Source organism: Neophocaena asiaeorientalis, unplaced genomic scaffold (assembly GCF_003031525.2).
Source record: "Neophocaena asiaeorientalis asiaeorientalis breed wild unplaced genomic scaffold, Neophocaena_asiaeorientalis_V1.1 scaffold7, whole genome shotgun sequence".
In the NCBI taxonomy this organism is placed as follows: Eukaryota; Metazoa; Chordata; class Mammalia; order Artiodactyla; family Phocoenidae; genus Neophocaena; species Neophocaena asiaeorientalis.
The window spans coordinates 16,857,350-16,882,059 of NW_020185337.1; the positions used below are offsets into that span (position 1 = coordinate 16,857,350).

The following is a 24,710-nucleotide window of genomic DNA, read 5'->3' on the forward strand; positions in this document are numbered from 1 at the left end:
TCATCAGTGTCTTATAATTTTCTGCATACAGGTCTTTTGTCTCCCTAGGTAGGTTTATTTCTAGGTATTTTATTCTTTTTGTTGCGATGGTAAATGGGAGTGTTTCCTTAATTTCTCTTTCAGATTTTTCCTCATTATTGTATAGGGATGCAAGAGATTTCTGTGCATTAATTTTGTATCCTGCTACTTTACCACTGTTCTCCTTTTAATCCCTTTCCATACCTCATCAACACCATTTACTTGATCATTTCTTATTCTGCCTGCACTAGCCTGTAATCAGGATTCTTCCTTGTTCTGTTCAGTATTCCAACCTCCCTTGGGTCAGTGCCACCTTAGCTGATATAAACTTGGTCTTCCACAGTTTTCTATACCTGCAAGCAGCAGGAAAACCTTTTTCTCTTTAGGGTAGAGCATAAGATTGATAACCTGACAAAGCAATTACAGTAAAACTCTATTACAAGGCACTTCACTATTTCACAGATTCGATTATACCTTGGGTCAAACTATGACCATTGTGTACATTGTGCATTTCTCTTTATATAATATATAAGGAGCCTACAAAGTGGGTGTTATCTTATCCTCTGACATCAGCATTATTACAGTGGTCTCTTTTATTGCACTGATTCATGTTGCTAAAGAAAAAAAAAATTACTTTCTACGCAATTTTCAAGGACTAGCAGATAAACAATGTCAGAAAATAATATCAGGCATCATTTTGTCTTGTAATATAAGCTTATCCCATTACATATTGTCCCAGTTATAAAATATAGTTGGTGATTTATAGTCATAGGCCAAATATTTTAGAAATGATTTTATGTGAAAGATGTTCTAAGAAGATAATGCTATTTGACTTAAGTAAAAATATTTATTCATATGACTGATGATAGCAGATGTCTCTGATGCCTGCATGTTACATCTCTCCATTCCACAGTTCTGTGCACTTAGACTCACCTTGTGCTAGGGCTCCCATTACATGCACTGATCTTTTGTCTTCAGGACTGATGCATTAGGCATAGTGCCTGGCCCATACTGCTTTTAGAAGCCCACAATAATGTTTTAAATTTCTTTTATAATTAGAAGAAACAAACTTTGTCTATAAAAATGTTTTAATATATAATAGTAATATATTTTTCTTTATACAAATGCAGTCATAAAATGAGAATTTAATTTCTTTTTATGGTGAAAGGGGCCAATCACAGTCATAATGTGGCCTTGCATATCTTCCCACTTTCTCCATGGTTGTCTGCTTGGCCATATATAAGTATAGCTAGGATGTATAGGGGAGTTAACATTCCCTAGGGCAACAAGGTGAGAGTAGCAGCCAGGTAAACAATTTTGAGAGGAATTTTTATGCTTCCAGAAAGAATGAAGTCCCTGTTGCCCCTCTATCACATCTTCATATACTCTATAAAGCACATTTATATACATTTTTCTTCTTCTTTTCCTTGATGTGTAGAGTCAATTTCTCACTTTATACGTATAGAGAACACAAACTATGACTCTTGACTCTATACTTCACCACCAATTTCAGTCTTTTCAAATATAAAAATGTTCTTTAGATTTCTTGTTCCCAATTATATTTACTCTTATACTAACAGATTTATTAAGATTTAATTCACATACCATAGACTTCACCATGGTAAAGTATACCATGCAGTGGTCTTATATTCACAGACTTGTACAACCATCACCATTACCTAATTTTTGAACTTTTTCATCACCCCCAAAAGAAACCTCCTACCAATTTGTAGTCATTTCCTTTTCCTTCTTTCCCACAGTTCCTGGAAACCACTACTGTACTTTCTGTCTACATAGATTTGCCTATTCTGGACATTTCCTATAAACGGCATTATATAATCTACTATCTTTTGTTATTGGTTTCTTCATTTAGCATAGTGTTTTTAGGGTTTGTTCATGTTGTAGCATGGATAAGTACTTTATTCATTTTTATGCTTAAATAATGTTCCATTGTATGAGTACACTACTTTTGTTCATTCATCTGTTGATAGACCTTTGTACGATTTATGCTTTTTTGGCCATCAGGGATAATGATGCTATGGACATTTGTATGCAAGCTTTCGTATAAATATATATTTCAAGTCTCTTGGGCTTTTACCTAGGATTGAAATGCTGTGTAAAATGGTGACTCTGTGTTTAACTTTTTGAGAAACTCCCAAATTGTTTTCAAAAGTGCTTCACATTTTCACATCCCCACTAGCAATTTTTGAGTGTTCTAATTCACCACATCCTCGCCAATACTTATTCCTGTCTTTTTTATTTTAGCCATTCTCGTACATGTAAAGTGGCATCATATTGTAGTTTTGATTAGCATTTTCCTAATGACTACTTATGTTGAGCATCTTTCCATGTGTTTTTGGCCATTTGTATATTTTCTTTGGAGAAATGTCTATGCAAATATTTTGCACATTTTTAATTGGGTTGCCCTTTATATATTGTGCATACAATGTTATTATCAGATAAATTATTGCAAATATTTTCTCCCATGTGAGTATCATTTCATTTTCTTGATCGTTTTCTTTGAGTCATGAATGTTTTTCATTTTAATAAAGTTTAACTATTTTTTCTTTAATACTGTGTTTTTAATGTAATGCTAAGAAACCATTGCCTAACCCAAGGTTACAAAGATTCACTCCTATATTTATTTTTTATTTTTATATTTTTAGCTTTTAAATTTATGTCTGTGATCCATTTTGAATTAGTTTTTGTACATGGTGTGAAGTACAGGTGCAATTTCATTCATTCTTTTGCATGTGAATATCTAGGTGACCCAGCACCTTTCATTGAAACAGCTATTATTTTCCCACTAAGTTTTCTTGATAACTTGTGACTAACCAATTGACCATACTGTAAGAATTTATTTCTGTATTCTCAATTCTGTTCTATTGATCTACATGTCTTTCTTTGTGTCAGTATCTCATGTCTTGATTAATGTAGGTTTCTAGTAATTTTTGGAAACAGGAAGTGTGAATCCTCCAACTTTGTTCTTTTCTCCAAGATTGTTTTGGTTATTCTGTGTCACTTATATTTTCATATGAATTTTAGAAGCAGCTTCTCAGTATCTACTGGAAAGACACCTGGAATATATGATAAAAGTTGTGTTGAATCTGCAGGTCAATTTGGGGAGTATTTCCTCAGTGTACAAGTTTTCAATCCATGAATATGAGATGTTTTCCACGTACTTAGGACATCTTTAATTTCTTTCAACCATGTTTTATAGTTTTAAGTTTACAAGTCTTGTACTTTTGTTGAATATATTCCTATTTTATTTTTGTTGGTGCTGTTATAAATGGAGTTGTTTCTTTAATTTCATTTTCAGATTGTTCATTGCTAGTGTTTAGAAATGTAATTGACTTTTGTTCTTTGATTTTGTACCCAGTAACTTTGCTGAACTCATTTATTCACTCTATAGTTTTTCTTAATGGATTCATTATGATTTTTCTATAGACAAAACTATGTTAACTACAACTAGAGGTGGTTTTACTTATAATTTTCCAATATTGGTGCTTTTGTGTTCTTTTTCTTACCTAAATGCCCAGGCTAGTACCCTCATTCCAATGTTGAAATGACGTGGAGTGAGTGTATATCCTTGTCTTATTCCTGATCTTAGGTAAAGCTTTCACAATTAAGTATGATATTAACTGGAGATTTTTCATAGATATGCTTTATTGTTTGAGAAAGTTCCCTTTTGCTACTACTTTGTTTGTTTGTTTTTTTTTTTTTAATAATGAAAGGGTATTGTTTTTTTTCAAATGCTTTTTCTACATCTGTTAAGGTGATCACATGGTTTTGATCTTCTAAGTAATACGTTGTTATATTAGGCATGTAGTTTTTTTTGTATTTTGAACCAACCTTGTCTTACTGAGATAAATCCAGCCTTGACATAGTGTACAGTTTTTTTAAATTTATTGCTGGACTTGATTTGTTAGTATTTGGTTGAGAAGTTTTGAATCTATATTAATAAAGGATATTAGTCTGATTATTTTTCTCTTGTGTTGTCTTTGCCTGGTTTTGGTAGTAGGGTGTTGCTGACCTCATTGAATGATTTGGGAAATATTCACTCCTCTATATTTTAGAAGGGTTTCTGAAGATTTGGTGTTATTTCTTCCTTGAATATTTTTGTTAGAATAAGCCAGCAAAGTGATCTGGGTGTGGGATTCCCTGTGTTTTTTTGATTAATAATTAACGCTATTTGTATAAATCTTTTCAGATTTTAAATTTTATTTTTTGAGTTAATTTCAGTAGTTTGTTTCTTCCTGGGAATTTGTCCATTTCATCCAAGTTATTGCATATTTTTGGCATAGAAATATATTACCTAGTGTTATTATCTTATATCCTTTTTTTTATCCTGTAAAGAAGATAGTGATATCCCTTTTTCCTTTCTGAATTTAGTAATTTGAGTCTTGTCTCTTCTTTCCTGGTTACTCTAGCTAAAGTTTTGCTAATTTTGTTTAAACCTTTCCAGAGAAACAACTTTTGTTGATTTTCTCTATTTGTTTTTCTATTTCTGTGTCCTTTTCATCTGCTCTATTCTTTATTATTTATTTCCTTCTGCTTGCTTTCGGTTTTAATTGATCTTTTTGTTTCTTCAGGTAAAAAGTTGGGGTGTTCATTTGAGATCTTTCTTTTTTAATACAGGTGATAACAGCTGTAAATTTCTCTCTATACACTGCTTTAACTGAATCTCCTGAGTTTTGGTATTTTGTGCTTTTTATTCATCACAAAGTATTTTAAAATTTTTCTTGTAATTTGTTTTTTGAACCATTAGTTTTCTAAGAGCATATTGTTTATTTTCCACATATTTGTTTAATCCCCAAATTTCTTTCCTTTATTGATATCTCATTTAATTCCATTGTGGTTGGAGATTATGCTTTGTATCATTTAAATCTTTTAGAATTCATTGAGGTTTATTTTAAGACCTATCAAATGGTCTATCCTGGTGAATATTCCACATACACTTAAGAATAATACTCTGATATATGCTCTGTTGTTGGATTGATTGTTTTATAGATGTCTAAGTCTACTTGATTTTTAAAATGTTGCTTAATTCTTCTATTTCTGTGTTTTTCTTCTGCTTAGTATTTCTATCTACTATCTAAAGTGGAATACTGAAGTCTCTAGTGATTGCTGTTGAGTTGTTTTCCCCTTCAATTATGTCAACTTTTGCTTCATGTGTTTTAGGGCATTAAGTACATATATGATTATAATTATTATATCTTTTTGTGGGTTGACCTTTTATATTCTAAAATATCCTACTTTGTATCTAGTTATTTTTGTCTTTAAGTCTATTATGGCTGATAATATTATAGCAACTGCAGTTCTTTGTATGGTATATTTTTTTCCTTCCTTTTACTTTCAACCTATTTATGGCTTTGAATCTAAAGTTCATAACTTGCAGACAGCAATTAGTTCATGTTTTTTTTTAATTTACTTATTTATTTTTTTATTTTTGGTTGTGTTGGGTCTTCATTGCTGCATGCGGGCCTTCTCTAGTTGCGGCAAGTGAGGGCTACTCTTTCTTGTGGTGTGCGGGCTTCTCATTGCAGTGGCTTCTCTTGTTGTGGAGCATGGGCTCTAGGCCTGCGGCCTTCAGTAGTTGTGACATGCAGCTCAGTAGTTGTGGCTTGCAGGCTCTAGAGCGCAGGCTCAGTAGTTGTGGTGCATGGGCTTAGTTGCTCCATGGCATGTGGGATCTTCCTGGACCAGGACTCGAACCTGTGTCCCCTGCATTGGCAGACAGATTCTTAACCACTGCACCACTAGGGAAGCCCCAGTTCATGTTTTTTAATCCCTTCTGCCAGTCAGAATTTTTTTGAGTGTTAAATCCACTTAGATTTAATGCAATTACCGATTAGGTGAAACTTAAGTCTGACATTTTTGCTACTTTTTTCTATATATCTTAAGTCTTTTTTGTACAGTTATTCCTTTTTTTTTTAACTACTTCTTTTTTGCTAAATAGATATTTTCTAGGGTATTTAACTCTCTTTTGTTTCCCTATCATATTTTTTAGTTATTTTCTTGGTAGATCTCCTAGGGATTACAGTTAACATCCTAAGTAAAGCAATCTAGTTTATATTAAGGCAAATTGAATATATATAATGTATAAAAACTTTGCCCCAATATAGCTCCATTCTCCACTTCTTTGTCCTATTTTCATATAAATAAACACTTTTATATAAGCTCATCCACATAGTTTTATAATTTTTTCTTTGTACAGAAGTGAAGGATTACAAAGAAAAATACATTCACAATGTCTTTTATATTTACCTATGCAGTTACATTTACCAGTGCTCTTATTTTTTCCCATTGATTTGAGTTATTGTATAGTGTCTTTTCCTGAAGGACTCATTTAATATTTCTTATGAGGGAAGTCTTCTAGTGATGAAATCTCTCATTTTTTGTTTATTAGGGTATGTGTTAACTTCTCCTTCAATTTTGAAAGATAGTTTTGCTGAATGCAGAATTCTTAGTTAACATTCATTTTCTTTCAGCACTTTGAATATGTCATCCCACTGCCATCTGGCATCCATTATCCTATGAAGAGTCAGCTGTTAATTTTATTGAGAATTCCTCATATGTGATGAGTTGCTTTTCTCTTCCTGCTTTCATCATCCTTTTTGTCTTTGGCTTTTATCAGTTGCACTATGATGTGTCTAGAAGTGGATCTCTCTAGTTCATCCTTCTTGGAGTTAACTGAGCTTCTTGGATGGGCAGATAAATGTTTTGCATCAAATTTGGAGAGTTTTCTTTTTAAAAAAATTTTTTACTGTTATTTATTCAAATATTCTTTCTTCTCCATTCTCCTCTCTTGAGATTCCAATTATGCATATGTTAGTAAGCTTGATGGTATGTCACAGTATTCTGAGACTATATTTATTTTTCTTTATTCTTTTTTTCTTTCTGTTTCTCAGATTGGATAACCTTAATTGACCTATCTTCAAGTTCACTTTCTTTCTCTTTCTATCCATTCCAGTCTGCTGTTTATCCCATCTAGTAAGTATTTTATTTCATTTTAGTTATTATACTTTTCAACTATAGACTGATTTCTGCTTTCTTTTTTAATAGTTTCTATCTTGATTAATATCTGTTTGTTGAGACATTATTCCCACAGTCTCCTTAATTCTTGAGACATGGTTTCCTTTAGCTCTTTGAACATAGTTATATCAGCTCTGAATATTAAGTCCAATGTCTGAACCTTCTCAGGGGTAATTTCTATTGACTGGCCTTTTTCCTTGTGCGTGGGTCATGCTTTTTTGTTTTTTGTGTGTCTCAAAATGTTTTATTGAAACTTATATATTTTAAGTAGTATAATGTAGGATCTGGTGACTCAGATCCTCCCCTCCCCTAAAGTTTGTGTTATTGCTGATTGTTGAGTTATTTTTGTTGTTCTTATTGCTATTTGTTTGTTTGATGTCTTTCCTGGACTAATTCTGTAAGGTCTATATTCTTTGACTTGTGTGGCCACTGAAGGCTCTGCTTCATTAGTGTCAATTTCAGCTAATGATTTGAAAGAGATTTTCTTAAATGCTTTGAGCCATTAAGTCTCCCAGTCTTAGCAGAAGAGCCCTATATTTGTTTTGGTGTTTCCTTTCATTGCTCATGCAAGCAGTTTACAACTCTGCCTTAGCTTTCACTCACTTCCGCCTTGTCAGAGCTTCAAGGTCAGACAGAGCTGAGGATTAGGTCTTCTTCCCTTTTCCTTTGGCATAAACACACGCTTTCACATGGGCATTATCTTCTTGATTTCTAGGAATAAGTTAAAGCTTTAAAAGTCCCCTATTAATCTCATTCTCCATTTTTAACTTTTAAGTTTTTGGTCATCCTCTTCCTATTGTCACCTCAGGCAGGTGAGATTTTAAACAATTGCCACTGATTATTTTAGATAAATACCCATGGTATAGACTGTTTGCCATGAACAAGCTCTGATTCTGAGATTTAAGCTTTTGGGGAACTGTACAGTCAGGTAGATAGTGACAGTAATCTGGGATGGAACTTGAAGGGGATTTCTTTTATTTTTCTAAATAATTATTTCTATACAGTTCAAAATCATCTCAAACTTACAAAAAAGTTGCAAGTACAGATAACTATTTTTTCCTCTGAACCATTTGAAAGTAAATTGACATAATGCTCCATGATTCCCAGACATTTTAGTGTGTCTTCAGTACAAGTAAAGAGATTCTCCTAGTTATCCACAACACAACCACTGAAATCAGAAAATTAACATGGATCTCCTATTCCCAGCTAATCTTCAGGTCCCATTCAATGAAGTTTTGCAAACTGTCCCAAGAGTGTTTTGTTTTTTTTTTTTTTTTTAAGTAACAAAAGCATCTAATCCAGAATCAGGTATTACATTAAGTTGTTTTGTCTCCTCAAGTCTGGAATTAAATTTAATTTTAATATACCGAAGGACAAAGAAAAATCACGACTTTGGAGGTCACTGGCTCTCCAAGGGTTGGGAGGAGAGGCCAATGGTGAGAGGGCTGCTGCCTTGGACATCCGGCCACAAAAAGCCACAGGGGCTGCCTCTGGAGATTCTTCCCCACGGTCCAGAGCAGACTGGGAACAACTGGTCATGATTTTTTGTTCAGGCCTTTCACTTAGCACTAGATAACCCCAGATGAAGTTATTAAATAATCTAAGTGACCGACCAGTATATACAGGCAGAAATGCTTCTGGGAAATGGATTTCATCCACTGCTTACCAACTTTAGTCTTTTGTTTATTTTTATTATTAAAATGTTTAATAATATTTATTAATATAGCCAATCTTTATCAAGAAGATACTCTAGGCATTTTGCTAAATGCTTTCATTTAATCATCGCATTGAAATCTTCTAACAATATGAGGTATGTATTATTATTAATCCTATCTTATAAGTGAGGACAGTGAGGCATGGAGAAATTAGATGAAGTTGTCTAAAATCGCACAGATGGTAAGGCCTCCAGAATTCACACCCCTTGTCACCTCATACATATGCATGGAAACATTTTTAATTCCTAATGAAATAAAATGAACTTCAATTTCCTGAAATCTGATTCTTCCTTCTCTAGAAGAACCATTGAAAAAATGGCTTTTCAATTTAAGAGAGAGACTTTGACCCTAGTCTAACTCAGGAGGGCACTAAGATTTTACCCTTCCTCCCTCAACAAACAGAGATCAGGCCAGGCAAGGTCATTAAGTGTGGGTAAAACATTTATTTTGAAAATTCATTTGGTGCTTAGACGATAAACAGGAATTAACAGCCAGTATCTTTTACTTTATTGTTTTACTTCTTATCATTTTTTAAGCTCTGGTAAACTTTGGTGTATCAGATATAATTTCATACATGTGGACTCCTGAAATATGAAGTAATGTTGTAAAATAACACTAAAAGAAAAGCTGGGCATGTTATTCTTTATTCCAGTAGCATGATTTACCCAGTACTTGCTTAAGTGCTTTAGGTTCGTACTGTTGAGCATCTCCTGTGTGCAAGGCACTTCAGAGCCATGAGACCCAGCTACTAATGTAAGATTTCCAGAAGGCCTCCCCACACAGTTGCTAGTAAGGACTTTGTATGCAGCCTTGCACCAATGGCTTATGCACCTACTGGCTCCTCTCTGGGGCCAGGAGACCTCCTTGCCTGGAGCTTGGCTCTTACCCTCTGAGAAGTCATTTGTCCCGATGCGGAAGCCATGCCAGAGGATCGTAACTCATTCAACACTTACCACTGGGTTGGGAGCATATCAGAGCTGAATCTTTCATAAGGGGGCTTTAGGTTTTGAGAAGAAAGACAACATCCCATTGTCCTTAAGGAATGATAACACCATGAGGGATTTCCTCTAGGAGAAAATAGAATGTTTCTATCGATCATCAACCATCTTTGCAGTCAGTGGGATTTATTGGCTCCTACGGTCCCAGGATTCAGTCAGTGCAGGAAGCCATATCATTAGCCTACTCTAGGTCAGAGAACAAGCCTCTTCTTTACTGAACCCCAAGGTGCCCAGAGAGGGTGAATTCACATGATTTAATCAGTTCTTTTGGTTCATTAGTGAAATAATTTCTTCCTGACTAACAAAGCTAATGCAGAAGTGGAAAACTTATTTATGGTGATTCTCTATTCAGCAATTTAAAGATGCCCTTTCAAAAATTACTTATAGATTGTCAGCAGACAAGAATCATAATGTAGCTAACAATCTGTCTTCACTGCTTATATAGTACTTGGCTCATTGCTGGTTCTCAATGGAATTTGACTGAAGAAAATCACAGAAGGGGCAGTTGCATGTGGGCAGGTACAGGGTTGATTTGGGACAGCCCAGTGCCTCCCCATCCTGGCTCTGGAGAAGAGGAGCCAGCAGGGAGCTCACAACCAGAGCTTGCTGGCTGTCTGTGGAGGAAGGTTTCATTGGGATCCTTCAATAACTCTTATTAGTTGTTAGTTTATCAGAAGAATATCTGACGAAATTTATTCACTGACTACTGCAGGTAGATCAGGAAGTCATACTCCTCAGGGAAGGAAATAAGCAGCGCTTCTCCTGCCATTGGCTCTGTTTGGGTTTGTTTCACTGGCAGCCAGACAGAAGGCTGACTTGGTGGTTTGAGACATGCTGCATGGTGGTGACAGGTAGGATGTGCAGGCTATCCTGGGATCCAGTCTGATTCTGATAATCTCAGCCAAGACCTGTGCAAAGTTAGTCTGGGATGATCTTCAGTTTCTGTCCTTAAGAGAGAGCTGGTCCACTGCCAAGATCCACTGCTCATCACTCCCTGCTCTACTGGAACTTGAGTATATTCTTCTCATGATCTCATACACTTCACATATCCAACTACACACATAACATTCACAGGTCTCTTACGTTTTCTAGTAGGTCTTTCATAATTTTCTCTAGGGGAGCCTATTCTACACTGTAACTCAATTAAAATCAACTAAATTTAGATTTCCTTTTGTCTGCAAGGATTCTGCCTACCAAAACTGTATGGTGCCACTGGGCATCTTGTGCAAACATGAGAGGCCTTGTTTAGATCACTGTGTTCCTGGAGTCTTTGGAAATGTGTTGTTAATCCTATGGAATATTGATTGACTGTGTTTATTTCAGCCTATAGCATGGGGAGCTAGGAGATGATGGTTTCTAGGCCAAGAGGGCCTCACTTTTTTTCTCTTCTAATATCAACATTAAAATTTAACATTTACCTACTAAGTATACTACTTACTACTAAGAGTCAGTACACCTACTGCCTCTATGTCAGTGCTTGTTCCTTGTGCCAGTATTTATAGTTTAGACAGATCATCCTTTAGCCAGTCAGCTTCCATGTTGGGCTCCTGGTAAAAAATAGAGGATAAATGCATGAGGTATTTTTTTTCTCACAGAGTCATATGTCTCCTTCTGGAAAATCTTTCTTCATGTCTTCATAGTACGCTTTTGGACACCAACCATCTATAGTATCATAGTAAAATGTGAACTTAGGTACATGTTCCTTATGGTTTCATTGTCTCTCTTCACCACCTCCATCATTTCTTGGCTTCCAAGGGAGGCAGCACTAATGAGGCAGAATTGTTCCAACGCATTCAGAAAGGAACATTCACTCCGTACGTTAATCATTCAAAGGAGCGTTCTGATCATCGAGGACTTGATTTTCTCCGGCCATGATTTAAGTAGTAAGTAGCCAGGAACATAGAGAACATCAAAGCCAGCACAAAAGTGGATTGGCGAGCTTGCCGTTGGGTGACTCAGTCATTCGCTCAGTTGCTGGAGAGAGCAGAAAGCAGCGAGTTATTGGGAGCTCAGGGGCATATGCTTCAGAATCTGAAGGGAAAAAGAGCAGCCTACAGAATGACCAATGACCACAAGTTTCATTTCCTTTGGCACATGAGTTCTCAGGAAAGCTAGTTTGTATTCTACTTGACCACAGAGTCCATAGATGTCCTTAATTTCTCGAGCATTTGGATCGTCCGAAAGTTGTCAGAATCTTCTTGTCCTTGGGGGCCACGGCATGCCCAGCATGACTGATAACCCAAACTGGAAAGCGTCTTTTTGTTGAAGAATACAAAGCCTTTGCAAATGGCACATAAAAGGCAGAAAAACCTGTGTTACCCGTAATAAAGAAAATAAGCAGCCTAGGTCTGTTGGCACTTAGAGTATTAACGCGGTCAGTCCAGGGCCCACATTTTAGAACCTGTGTTTCAACTCCACAGCATGGAATGAATTCCTCAGGCATAGGAGTTCCTTCCTTGATTTCTGCATCCGTGTCTGTCTGCCTAGAAGGCAGCAGCCTGCACCGTGACCATCTTGGTTAGTGAGGGGATTTTTTTTTTTTTTTAACATCTTTATTGGGGTATAATTGCTTTACAATAGTGTGTTAGTTTCTGCTTTATAACAAAGTGAATCAGCTATACATATACATATGCTCCCATGTGTCTTCCCTCTTGCGTCTCCCTCCCTCCCACTCTCCCCATCCCACCCCTCCAGGCTGTCCCAAAGCCCCGAGCTAATATCCCTGTGCCTTGCGGCTGCTTCCCCCTAGCTATCTACCTTACTACGTTTGTTACAGGAATAGAGGCGCAGACCTACTGGAGAACGGACTTGAGGATATGGGGAGGGGGAAGGGTGAGTTTTGACAGGGCGAGAGAGAGTCATGGAGGGGATTGTTTTTAATCCATTCTGTTCCCTCCAGTGTCCGCAGGGCTGCTGGTTTTCACAGTTGCTGCTAGCCAGGCTATTGTTTTTCAACACTGCTGCACAGCAGGGAGTAAGGTGTGGGCACAGGGCCTGTTATAACATTTCAAACCTCACTTATCTTACTTTTTTATGGTTAATTTCTAGAGTTCTAAAAAGTTGATTTTGCCAATCATTATCATTGCTTTTATGGAGGAGCAGTTTTTCAGAGGTCTTGCTCTGCCATTCCTGAAATGCTTCTTATCCAAATGTATTTTCAGTCTACACGTCTAATTTTCACCTCAGTATTCTTAGTACTCAGGTTCTGAAGTAAATAAATATCTAAAGTGGAAGAAATCCAAACTGAATATATCCACTATCCTGGCTTACTAAATTCAAGGGTCAATTTACTATGGTTGTCAGTCTAACAGGAGTCCGTACTTGTTTTTTCATTCTGGAAAATATATATCACATAATGTGAAAACAAAGTGCACAGCATGTCCTTTAATTTGAATTTTACTATAAATTGCTTTCTAGATCTGGAACTTGTTCAGAACATTTTTTAACAGATTAAATTTTGCCTTCTTTAATAAAAGAATAATGTGTCATCTATGGTGAACAAGCGTAGCAAAATTCTGTATTTAAACTGATGCTCAGCATTGTGTATTATATATTTTCTTTGTATAACTATCAAGTTTCAGAACTTCCAGATGCTCCTGCTTACAAACAAGCCTGCATCTAAACATTATCTACTTAACTTACATCCAAAAAAAAAAAGAGCCTATATATCCCCCATAAAGAAAATTGTTACAATACCTCGTAACTGAGATGTATGTATGTATATCTGCTTGCCACATTAAAAAACCTTTTGCTTGTGCAAAATTAAGAGAAAAACCCTAACATGGTTCACCATGGAAGATACAAAAATCTACTCTCTGAAGTTATGTGATGCTAATTATAAGGTGGGGAATAATATATTGAAGGTATTATTATCACTATTGTTATTTACAAAGCATTTACTTAGTAACTTACAGGTAATAAATGGCTGTTTTACCCACTTCCTGTGATTTCATTTTCAATGTTTTATTTACTCTTCTATCTGCTCTGTATCAGCCAGTTACATTCTGTATGTATTCATTGATTCATAACTTCATTTATTTACTTTATACCTATTAGGTATCACCTGTAAGCTCTTTAAGGGAAGGGACTAGGTCTTATTCATTTTTGTCTGCCTAATTTCTATCACATTGGCTATATAGGAAAACAGATATAAAAATATAAAACAGTGCAATATTTTAGTATTACATACTTATTTTTGAGATTACAAATTGGTTGTTCCATATGAAATTGTTAATATTTGATTATTTATTTATTTATGTTTGGCTGTGTTGGGTTCTCGTTGCTGCATGCAGGCTTTCTCTAGCTGCGGTGAGCGGGGGCTACTCCCCGTTTCGGGGCGTAGGCATCCCATTGTGGTGGCTTCTCCTGCTGCGGAGCACAGGCTCCAGGCATGCGGGCCTCAGTAGCTGTGGCACGCAGGCTCGCGGGCTCTAGAGCGCAGGCGCAGTAGTTGTGGTGCATGGGCCTAGTTGCTCCGCGGCATGTGGGATCCTCCTGGACCAGGGATCGAACCCTTGTCCCTGCATTGCGGGCAGATTCTCAACCACTGTGCCACCAGGGAAGTCCCAATATTTGATCATTTTTGACTTTGCAAAATGGAACTTCATGTGATCCACCTTAATATATGCATAGAATAGTTAAAAGATCAGACTCCAATTCATAGAACGGATGAAATTTGTCTTCACTTCAGGATTTAGTTTGGAAGCAGGGAATTTGGTGACTGTCACCTTAAAGTATATGCACCGCCATGTTCATTGCATCATTATTCACAATAGTAAATAATGACATGGAAAAAGCGTATGTGCCCAATAATGGATAAAATGATGAAATGTAATACACACATACACACATACACACTGGAATATATTTCAGCCACAAGAAGGAAGAAAATCAGCCTTTTGCAACACAGGGATAAAGCTTGAGGGCATTGTTCTAACTGAAAGAAGTCAGACAGACAAAAACAAATACTGTATGATCTCATCCTTATGTGGAATCTGAAAAAGCTGAACTCATAAGAAACTCATAAATAGTGCTTTCCAGGAGTCTGGGATAGGGGAAATGGGGAGATGTTGATCGAAGAGTATAAACTTCCAGTTATAAATTGAATAAGTCCTGGGGATCTAGTTTAAAGCATGGTGAATATAGTTAATGGTACTGTGTTATTTACTTAAAACTTGCTAAGAGAGTAGGTAATTATGTGTGATGATGGAAGTGTTAACTAAGCCTATTGTAGTAATCATTTCACAGTATGTATGTGAATCAAATTGTCATGTTGTACACCTTACACAATATATCGATTATATCTCAATTCACTGAATATATGTCAAAAATAATAATTACTGTTTAATCTTAAGTGCAATTGTATTCTTTTCCCCTTGAATTTACTTATGATAGATAAAATTTGTTCAGTTTTAGACAGATAATATTGCCATACCACATATATCAATTAAGATGATTTCCACTGGAAGAAATTGGAAACCTGATTAAACTGGCCTAATGAGTGAGGACATTTTAAGCTTGCAACTAGGAACCCAGAGGAGTATGTGTCCCACGGTCAGCTGAGTTAGAAGGTTCCATTTTATTGTGATTCCCTCATTTATATTCTTTAGTTTGTTGGCTTCATGTCTTATACCCTGATGTACAAAAAAAAAAAAACAGTGGGAGCCATCTTTTATATTTGCTTTCTCTTGAGTGTGATTCCTTCTCAAAAACCCCAGACTCTTTATATATCTATCCCTATGGCTGGGACATCTGCTGGTGGCGCAGTGGTTAAGAACATGCCTGCCTCATTTCTGAACTCAAAGGATATCTCCATACGTCAGACAGTAAGTGGATCTGCATAGTACAAGGGGCGCAAGGTAGCAAATGCTGGTGCCCCATCTACATCCTATCAGTGAGTTCCAGACCATTTCCAACTGACAGCACTTGCGTTTCTTTGCCTGAAGAACCCATCTATGCTAAGGGGTTAAGATTATGCTTAGCCCCTTCAGACTACTCCAGGACACACTGGTTTATGCCATTGCATGAGAGATATAATGATACTGACTATTAAAATGATTGTGCATTTGGGTATTTTCTATTCAGTGCAGTGAAAGAAGAAATGCTATGAAAGAAGAAAATGACAGGCTCATTTCAGCTAACTGCCAACTCATGATACACAGTGAAATGTAGAAAGATTCTATGGGAGGATTAAAGAGAGTCTCATCTCCTATGGCTGTGGGGAAAATTTTTCTAAAAATCATTCCCCAAACCTTGAATGGGAAAACATTGTAATGATTAGGTAAATGCTTACCTAATGTACAAAGCTGGATATGACATCTGGTGAAGTTGGGCCGCTATATTTTAAGATAAAATATATAATTTGAACCAACGGCCATTTTGTGGCACTATATCCCTGACAGGTAGAATACACTGCTTTGAGAACTACTGCATGGAAATAAGACTTGCTTCTCTCATTGTCTTTTCCGTGACCCGTTTCGGAATTTGTGTTTCTACGTGCACAACTTAAAGCACCATTGGAATAAAGAAACTAAAGTGTGAGGAGTGGTGGCTTGGGGGAAAAGGGGGAGGGGAAGTATGCTTCTATCAGGGAACACAAGTAAGGGTCCACTAATCCTGGCCCTTAGTCAGGATTGTGGCTGCTGCTTTGTCATTTTGGATTCCTCTTGACAGTAGATAAGCAGGCAGGAAAAAGGAGTTTATTAAGTCTTCAGTGTCTACATTCGTTAGTATTGTCTTGAATGCCAGCATGAAAATTCTGGAACAGGGTAGATTATAATTACTTATATACACTATTAACTGTTTAGGGCTCACTTTGCCCTTATTTTTATCCCTGGGATGATGTGAGGGGAACCAGATACAATCCTGCATGTAACAGGATCTACTGTAGGCAAGTATCACAGAAAATAACTTTGGCATTTGTAGAAAAGAAAGAGCTAGCTGTCCTTCCTCTCCTTCTAAGAGTCTCTTTGGGAATATAATGGGAAGGATCCTGGGTCCTCACACTTTGGAATCTGAATAAATATTTCTTGGGAAGGACAGGACTTGTGTATACAGCTTTACAACTCAAAGGATATCTCCATACGTCAGACAGTAAGTGGATCTGCATAGTACAAGGGGCGCAAGGTAGCAAATGCTGGTGCCCCATCTACATCCTATCAGTGAGTTCCAGACCATTTCCAACTGACAGCACTTGCGTTTCTTTGCCTAAAATTTTGTTTGTTTGTCTTTACTGAAGAATTGGAAGTTACTTTGCAAAGGTAACAGATTTGAATATCAGGATATGCACTCCTTGAGAGCATATCTATGTCATGATTGAAGAAATCCGAATAAAAAACCCGGCTCTCACTCCTGCTGAGGGAGGCGTGTTTTTACAACATTTCTCAAAGGTTTTCTGTGGAATTACATTTTTAAAAAGTGTAGTTAATCTTAACTGATAGCATTACCAGAGTGAACTCTAGGTGCCTTATCCCACAGAGATCTGTGGTGGTGGCTAATAGATCATGTTCTTTTTTGATAATATGGCTGCTGCATAGGATGTGGACATATGTAACTTAAAAAATATATATAGCTGACAAGCAGAAGGCTGATGTTGGATCCCCGAATGGAAATTGTTATAACTCACCTGATTTTCAAACCTAAGTTCAAACCCTGAACATTTGGATTGAAGTGGAGGCTAGATCTCTTTGGCAAAGGACATTGTAATGTCCCTTATTGTAAACTCTTCCCCTGAAGAACTCTGCTGCCATTTAGTAGAGTAACTGTATATTTAGAAAAAGAATATACAGAATTCTTTCGTGTGCTATTAGATATTAACCATTAACTGATTCTGATATCGGAAGAACAGAAATATCATCATTATTTCTTGGTTTCCAAGAGTGCATATTGGGAATGATAAACTAAACAAATGCCAGATTGGCTACTCTGGAGTCTACTGTAGCTACTAAGAGTCTGTGTCAAGAAGGACAAAACAAAATCCCCAGAAACTGCCCCTATTTCAGGCCTAAAATGTAAATCAGAAGGAATACCGGATCCTAGGATAATTTGCAGTGAATAATGTCATCCTCAAAGGATGAAGATGCAGTGATTACCAGCATATCCCAGTTTAATTCACCTGTACATTCCTGAGGGAAAAAGCAAATGAGCTGTGGAAAATGACAGAATAGTAAGTGGAGCCCCAATCTTAGCTGCTGTGCTGGATGTGGTGCTTTTACTGGAACTGATCAACATAGCCTAAAATTCTTGGCTTGTGACTACTGATTTGAGAAATAATTTATTTTAATCAACTTCAGAAATGAGGATCAAAAGTATTCACACTCACCTGGGAAGAAGACTAGTACACATTAACTTCTTGCCCCAAGATCATGTTAATGCTTCTCGGTCTCATTGTAGTCTACAGGGACCTTGCTTTTCTTTCCTAATGCTGGCTTACTGTTTTGGTGAGTCATCCTAACATAATCTTGTTAACAAGGGGAAGGAAGTACTTTGGATTTTGTAGTGTAACACATATGTACAACGAATGGGAGATAAATAATCTAAAGATTCAGAGTCCTGTCTCAAAAGTGAATCAATAGTCTGGGGCATTTGGGGACAGCTCTCTAAAGTATAAGAAAATGTATTGCACTTTTTATTCTTACCACTTATAAAGATGACTCAACTATGAGGTTTTCTCTCGGTTTCCGAGGCAGCATATCAATGTACTTGAAAATACTGCTACTGCTGATGTATATGGTGTGATTCAGAATACTGTTCGTTTTTAAGATGGGCCCAGGGCAAGAGAGTACCTTCAGTCAGTTGCAGTCCATGTTGTACTGCTACTGGGCCACATGTGCTGCTAGTACCTCATCTTGAGCACACATTGTATTTTACTACATTTTGCCCCAGAGCCTAAGCTAATGCTGTGGGAACTCCACCTCCATGTAAGCAGAGTCCAAACATAGAGAGTGGTTAAGGTGCCAGGAGCATTCCTTACCAAGGGGGTGTTAAGTGCTGTTTTATAAATGCTCTGGACTTCCATCATTAAGACACAAAACTTTTACGTATAGTTTGTAAAATATTGGTAAGCTTCACGGGAGTTTGCAGCAAAATACAACATCTGTTGTTATAAAACAATCTCAGCCTCAGTTATATATCCTTATCTTTGGCTTTGCCCCTTCCTGTCTCACTCTCTCAGTTCCCTCACTTGCATGTCTTGAGATAACCAACCAAATAAACCACAAGAGAACCAAGAAGAATTGTCTCCAAATATGGACTTACTGATTTTTAAAAATTGTTTATTTTCTATTTTATTAACTTATAAATTTCATCTTTCTACTTTCTTTAGGTATAATTGCTTTTATTTTTCTAACTTATAAGCTGGTTAGTGAGCTCATTAAATTCTAGGCTTCCTTCTTCCTAATATATGCACTAAAGGCTATTGATTTCCCTCTAATCACAAATACACAACATATTGATAATTGAATTTCCATTATTACAGGGCTAAAATATGTTCTAATCTAATTTCCATTATGATTTAAAAAAGAAAACTTAATTACCAAGCACTTAGGTATTTCCTAATTATTTTTTGTTGTTGTTTCTAGCTTAATTTCACCATGGTCGTGTTACACATTTCATATAATTTCATTCCTTGAAAACTTTTTGAGATATGATTTAGAGGCTAATTTGAGATCTATTTGGGTAAGTTCTTCATAGGCATGTGAAAATAATATCTATCTGTTACTATTAATTACAGTGTTCTTTATATGTCAGTTAGATCAGGATTATTCACCTTGAGCAAACTTCTATAGATTTTTTGGTCTGCTTATGCTTATTTTGTCAGTCACTGAAAGAAATTTGCTAAATCTTCCACTCTGATTATAAATCTGTTAATTTCTCCTTTTAGTTATGTCAACATTTGTTTTATATATTTTGAAGCCATTTAATTTGGGTGCATACTAACCAGAATTGTTATCATTTCCTGGTGTATTAGTTTATTATACCGAAATGTCCCTCTTCTTTTCTAGCAATGTTTTTTGCCTTAATACCTATTTTTCCAAAGATTAATGTAGAAAAGCCAGATTTTTAAATTGAAGTATAGTTAATATGCAATGTTATGTTAATTTCATGTATTTTACATAGTGATTTGGAATTTGCATACATTATGAAATGATCACCACAATAAGTCTAGTAACCATGTGTCCCTATACAAAGTTATTACAATATTATTGATGATAATCTTTATGGTGTGTATTATATCTCTGTGACTTGTTTATTTTATAACTGGAAGCTTGTAACTCTTAATCCCCTTTACCTATTTCACTCTGACCTACCCCACTTTGCTCTGTCAACCCCATTTGTTCTCTGTATCTGTGAGTCCATTTTTGTTATTTTGATCATTTGTTTTTGTTTTTTTTTAGATTACACATATAAGTGAGACCATATGGTATTTGTATTTCTTTGTTTGACTTATTTCACTTAGCATAACACCCTCTAGATTCATCCATGTTATCACAAATGGCAAGATTTCATTCTATGTTATGGCTGAGTAATATTCTATTGTGTATATACCACATCTTCTTTATCTGTCCATCTATTGATGGACACTTTGGTTGCTTCCATATCTTGGCTGTTGTAAATAATGATGCAGTGAATATTGGTGTGCATGTATCTTTTCAAATTAGTATTTTCATTTCTTTGGATATATATCCAGGAGTGGAATTGCTGGATCATATGGTAGTTCTAAGTATTTTGAGGAATCTCCATATTGTTCTCCACAGTGGCTGCACCAATTAACATTCTCACCAATGGTGTTTGAGGATTCCCTTTTCTTTACATTGTCAATATTTTTTACTTGTGTTCTTTTTGATGATAGCCATCTGACAGGCGTAAGGTGATATCTCATTGTGGTTTTGATTTGCATTTACCTGATGATTAGTGACGATGAACATCTTTTCATGTGTCTGTTGGCTGTATGAATGTCTTCTTTGGAAAAATGTCTATTCAGGTTCTCTGCCCATTTCCTAATTGAGTTGTTTGTTTTTTGATGTTGAGTTCAATGAGTTCTTTGTGTATTTTGGGTATTGACCAGTTATCTGGTATATTTTTTGCAAACATCTTCTCCCATTCAGTAGGCTGCGTTTTTGTTTTAGTGATAGTTTCTATTGCTGTAAAGAAGCTTTTTAGTTTGATGTAGCCTCATTTGTTTATTTTTGCTTTAGTTTCCCTTGCCTGTGAAGACAGATCCAAAAAAATATTGCTAAGACTGATGTCAAAGAGAATACTGCCTATGCTTTCTTCTAGGAGTTTTATGGTTTCAGTTTTTACATATAAACCTTTAATTCATTTTGCATTTATTTTTATATATTTTGTGAGAAAGTAGTCCAGTTTGATTCAATGCATGTAGCTGTCCAGTTTTCCCAACACCATTTATTGAAGAGGCTGTCTTTTCCCTACTGTATATTTTTGTCTCCTTTGTCATAGATTAATTAACCATATTAATGTGGGATTCTTTCTGGGCTCTCTATTCTTTTCCATTGATCCATGCATCTGTTTTTTGTGCCAGTCTGTTTTTGATTATTGTATCTTTGTAGTATAGTTTGAAATCACAGAGCATGATACCTCCAGCTTTGCTCTTCTGTCTCAATATTGCTTTGGTTATTGGGGCCTTCTGTGTTTCCATACAAATTTTAAAATTGTTTGTTCTAGAATGCCATTGGTATTTTGATAGAGATTGCACTGAATCTGTAGATTACCTTGGGTAGTACGGTTATTTTAACAATATTAACTCTTCCAGTCCATGAGAACAGTGTATCTTTCCATTTGTGTTATCTTCAATTTCTTTCATCAATGTCTTAAAGTTTTCAGAATACAAGTCTTTTACTTCTTTGTTTAGATTTATTACTAGATATTTTATTGTGTCTGATGCAACCATAAATGGGATTGCTATCTCAATTTTTCATTCTGATAGTTTGTTATTAGTGTATACAAATGCAACAGATTTCTGTATCTGATTTTGTATCTTGTGACTTTACTGAATGAATTTATTAGTTTTAACACTTGTTTATTGGAATCGTTAGGGCTTCTCTTTATACTGTTGTGTCATCTGCATATAATGACAGTTTTAATACTTGCTTTTTTATCTGGCTGCATTTTATTACTTCTTCTTGCCTAATGACTGTGAATTGGACTTCCAATATTAGGTTGAATAAAAGTGGCTAGAGTGGACATCCATGTCTTCTTCAGGACTGTAGAGGAAAAGTTTTCAAATTTTTGCTGTTAAGTATGGTGTTAGGTGTGGGTGTGCATGTTTGACCTTTAAGACACTGAGGTACATTTCCTCTATACCCACTTTCTTGAGAAATTTTTTATCATAAATGGATGTTGAATTTTGTGAAATGCTTTTCTCCTCATCCATTGAGATGATCATATAATTTTTATCCTTCATTTTGTTAATATGGCGTATCATGTTGATTGATATATGGATATTAAACCATCCTTACATCCCTAGGGTAAACCCCACTTGATCATGGTGTGTGATCCTTTTAATGTATTGTTGAATTTGGTTTGCTAGGATTTTGTTGAGAGTTTTTGCATCTATGTTCGTCAGTGATTTGGCCTGTAATTTTCTTATCTTTTTCTTTTCTTTCTTTTTTTTTTTTTCTTTTTTTCTGTGTGTATGTCTTTGTTTGGTTTTGATATCAGGGTAATGCTAGCCTCAGAGAATGAGTTTGAAAGTGTTCCTTCCTCTGCAGTTTTTTGGAATACTTTGAGAAGAATAAGTGTTAACTGTTTTTAAAATGTTTTGTAGAAACATTACCTGTGAAGCTGACTGGCCTCGGACATTTTTCTGTTGGGAGCTTTTTGATTACTGATTTAATTTCATTACTGGTAATTGGTCTGTTCATACTGTGTATTTCTTCCTGATTCAGTCTTAGGAAATGTACGTTTCTAGGAATTTATGCATTTCTTCTAGGTTGTCCATTTTATGGTAGTATAATTGTTCTTAGTAATCTCTTAAGGTCATTTCTATTTCTGTGGTCCTGCTTGTAACTTCCCTTTCTTTTCTGGTTTTATTTATTTGGGCTGTCTCTCTTTTTTTCTTGATGAGTCTGGATAAAGGTTTATCAATTTTATCTTTTCAAAATACCAGGTCTTAGTTTCATTGATTTTTTTTTTTTTTTTAGTCTCTATTTTATTTATTTCTGCTCTGATTTTTCTTATTTCTTTCCTTCTACTAGATTTGGTTTTGTTTGTTTTCTCTTTTTTAGTTCCTTTAGGTGTAAAATTAACCTGTTTATTTGAGATTTTTCTTGTCTCTTGAGGTAGGCTTGGATTGCTGTATTTCTCTCTTAGAATTATTTTTGCTGCATGCTGTAGATTTCGATCATCGTGTTTCCATTTACATTGTCTTAAGGCATTTTTGGATTTTCTCTTTAATTTCTCCAGTGACCCACTGTTTGGTTAGTAGCATGTTGTTTAGACTTCAGTTGTTTGTAGTTTTTGCTTTTTTTTTCCTGTAGTTTATTTCTAGTCTCATATCACTGTGATCAGAAAAGATTCTTGTTATGATTTCAGCCTTATATTTATTGGGATTTGTTTTGTGGCCAAACATGGGATCAGTCTATCTTAGAGAATATTCCATATGTACTTGAAAAGAATGTGTATTCTTCTTTTGGATGAAATGTTCTGTATATACTTATCAAATACATCTCATCTAACATGTCATTTAAGGCTAGTGTTTCCTTATTTATTTTCTGTCTGAATGATGTCCATTGATATAAATGGGGTTTTAAAGTCCCCTACTATTGTATTACTGTCAATTTCTCCCTTTATGTTTAATAATATTTGCTTTATGTAATTATATGCTCCTGTGTTGGGTTTTCATATATTTATAATTGTTATATTTTATTGGATTGATCTCTTTATCATAATGTAATGTCCTTTGTCTCTTGTTAACAGTCTTTGTTTTAAAGACTGTTGTGTCTTATCTACCTGTGTGGCTCTTCGTGGCCCAGGGCAGCTTGGAGTGGAATGATTTATTTTGGATAAATGAAATGATTAAGCATTTGTTTTCTTTTTCCACTAGTTTGTTTTATAAATCATTTTAATATCATTTTATTAGCTGCATTAAATATTACTACATGCATTCTTGATTTATTAGTACTTCCAAATATACTTAGCATTTAGATTTTTCAAGACTCTCTATAAATTATAGGACCATGAAACACTAACCCCATTTAAATCTCTCCCATCTGTTGTATGATTATCATACTTTTTAATTTTGCACATATTTTATGATCCCTAGACTTTAATAATTGTTTTACACAGTTGTTTTATTTTCATATTTCTCCATTTCATTGTTCTTCATTGCTTCCCACATTTCTGTGTTTTCTGTATGTGGCAATTTTCTTTCTCTCTGGGGAATATCCTTTAGTATTACTTTTAGTCCAGATCTGCAGGTGTCATATCATCTCATCATTAAAAAAAATAATCTAGTAATGTCTTTATTTCACATTACTTTTGAAGTTAACTAGTATATATTTTTAGGCTGTATTGGAGTAATACAGAGATGTTAACTATAAACTCTGGAAAGAATTTTTTTCTTTAAGTATTTGAAAGTGGTACTAGAAAGTTGCAAAAATTTTGAAAGAACACTGAAGAGCCAGTCATTAAAAGGCAAAAGCTGAATGAGATTTATGTTTATATACTAATTTTATATTTATATTTCATTCATATAGCTTGAGACAAACACTACTTCTTGGGGAGCAAAACAGCTGAATCTGAACTATAAAATTTTTGCCTTTTTGGCTTGAGAAATTAGAAGATAGAATTTGGGCCATCCAGAACAGTAGCAATGTTAGGGAACATACCCCTTAAATAGAGAAGCCCCCCAGAATGTGTGTGAATTGCAGGCAGGTTTTTGGATGGCCCCAGAATTCCAAGATTCTAAGGAGCTCAAAGTAAGGGA

The 24,710-nt window shown here is 35.4% G+C and overlaps 1 pseudogene; it reads right to left on the reverse strand.

The window, feature by feature from the left end:
- Positions 1 to 11,262: 11,262 nt before the first annotated feature.
- Positions 11,263 to 22,585, reverse strand: LOC112393698 (lipid droplet-associated hydrolase pseudogene; annotated as a pseudogene).
- Between the last annotated feature and the right edge of the window lie 2,125 nt (positions 22,586 to 24,710).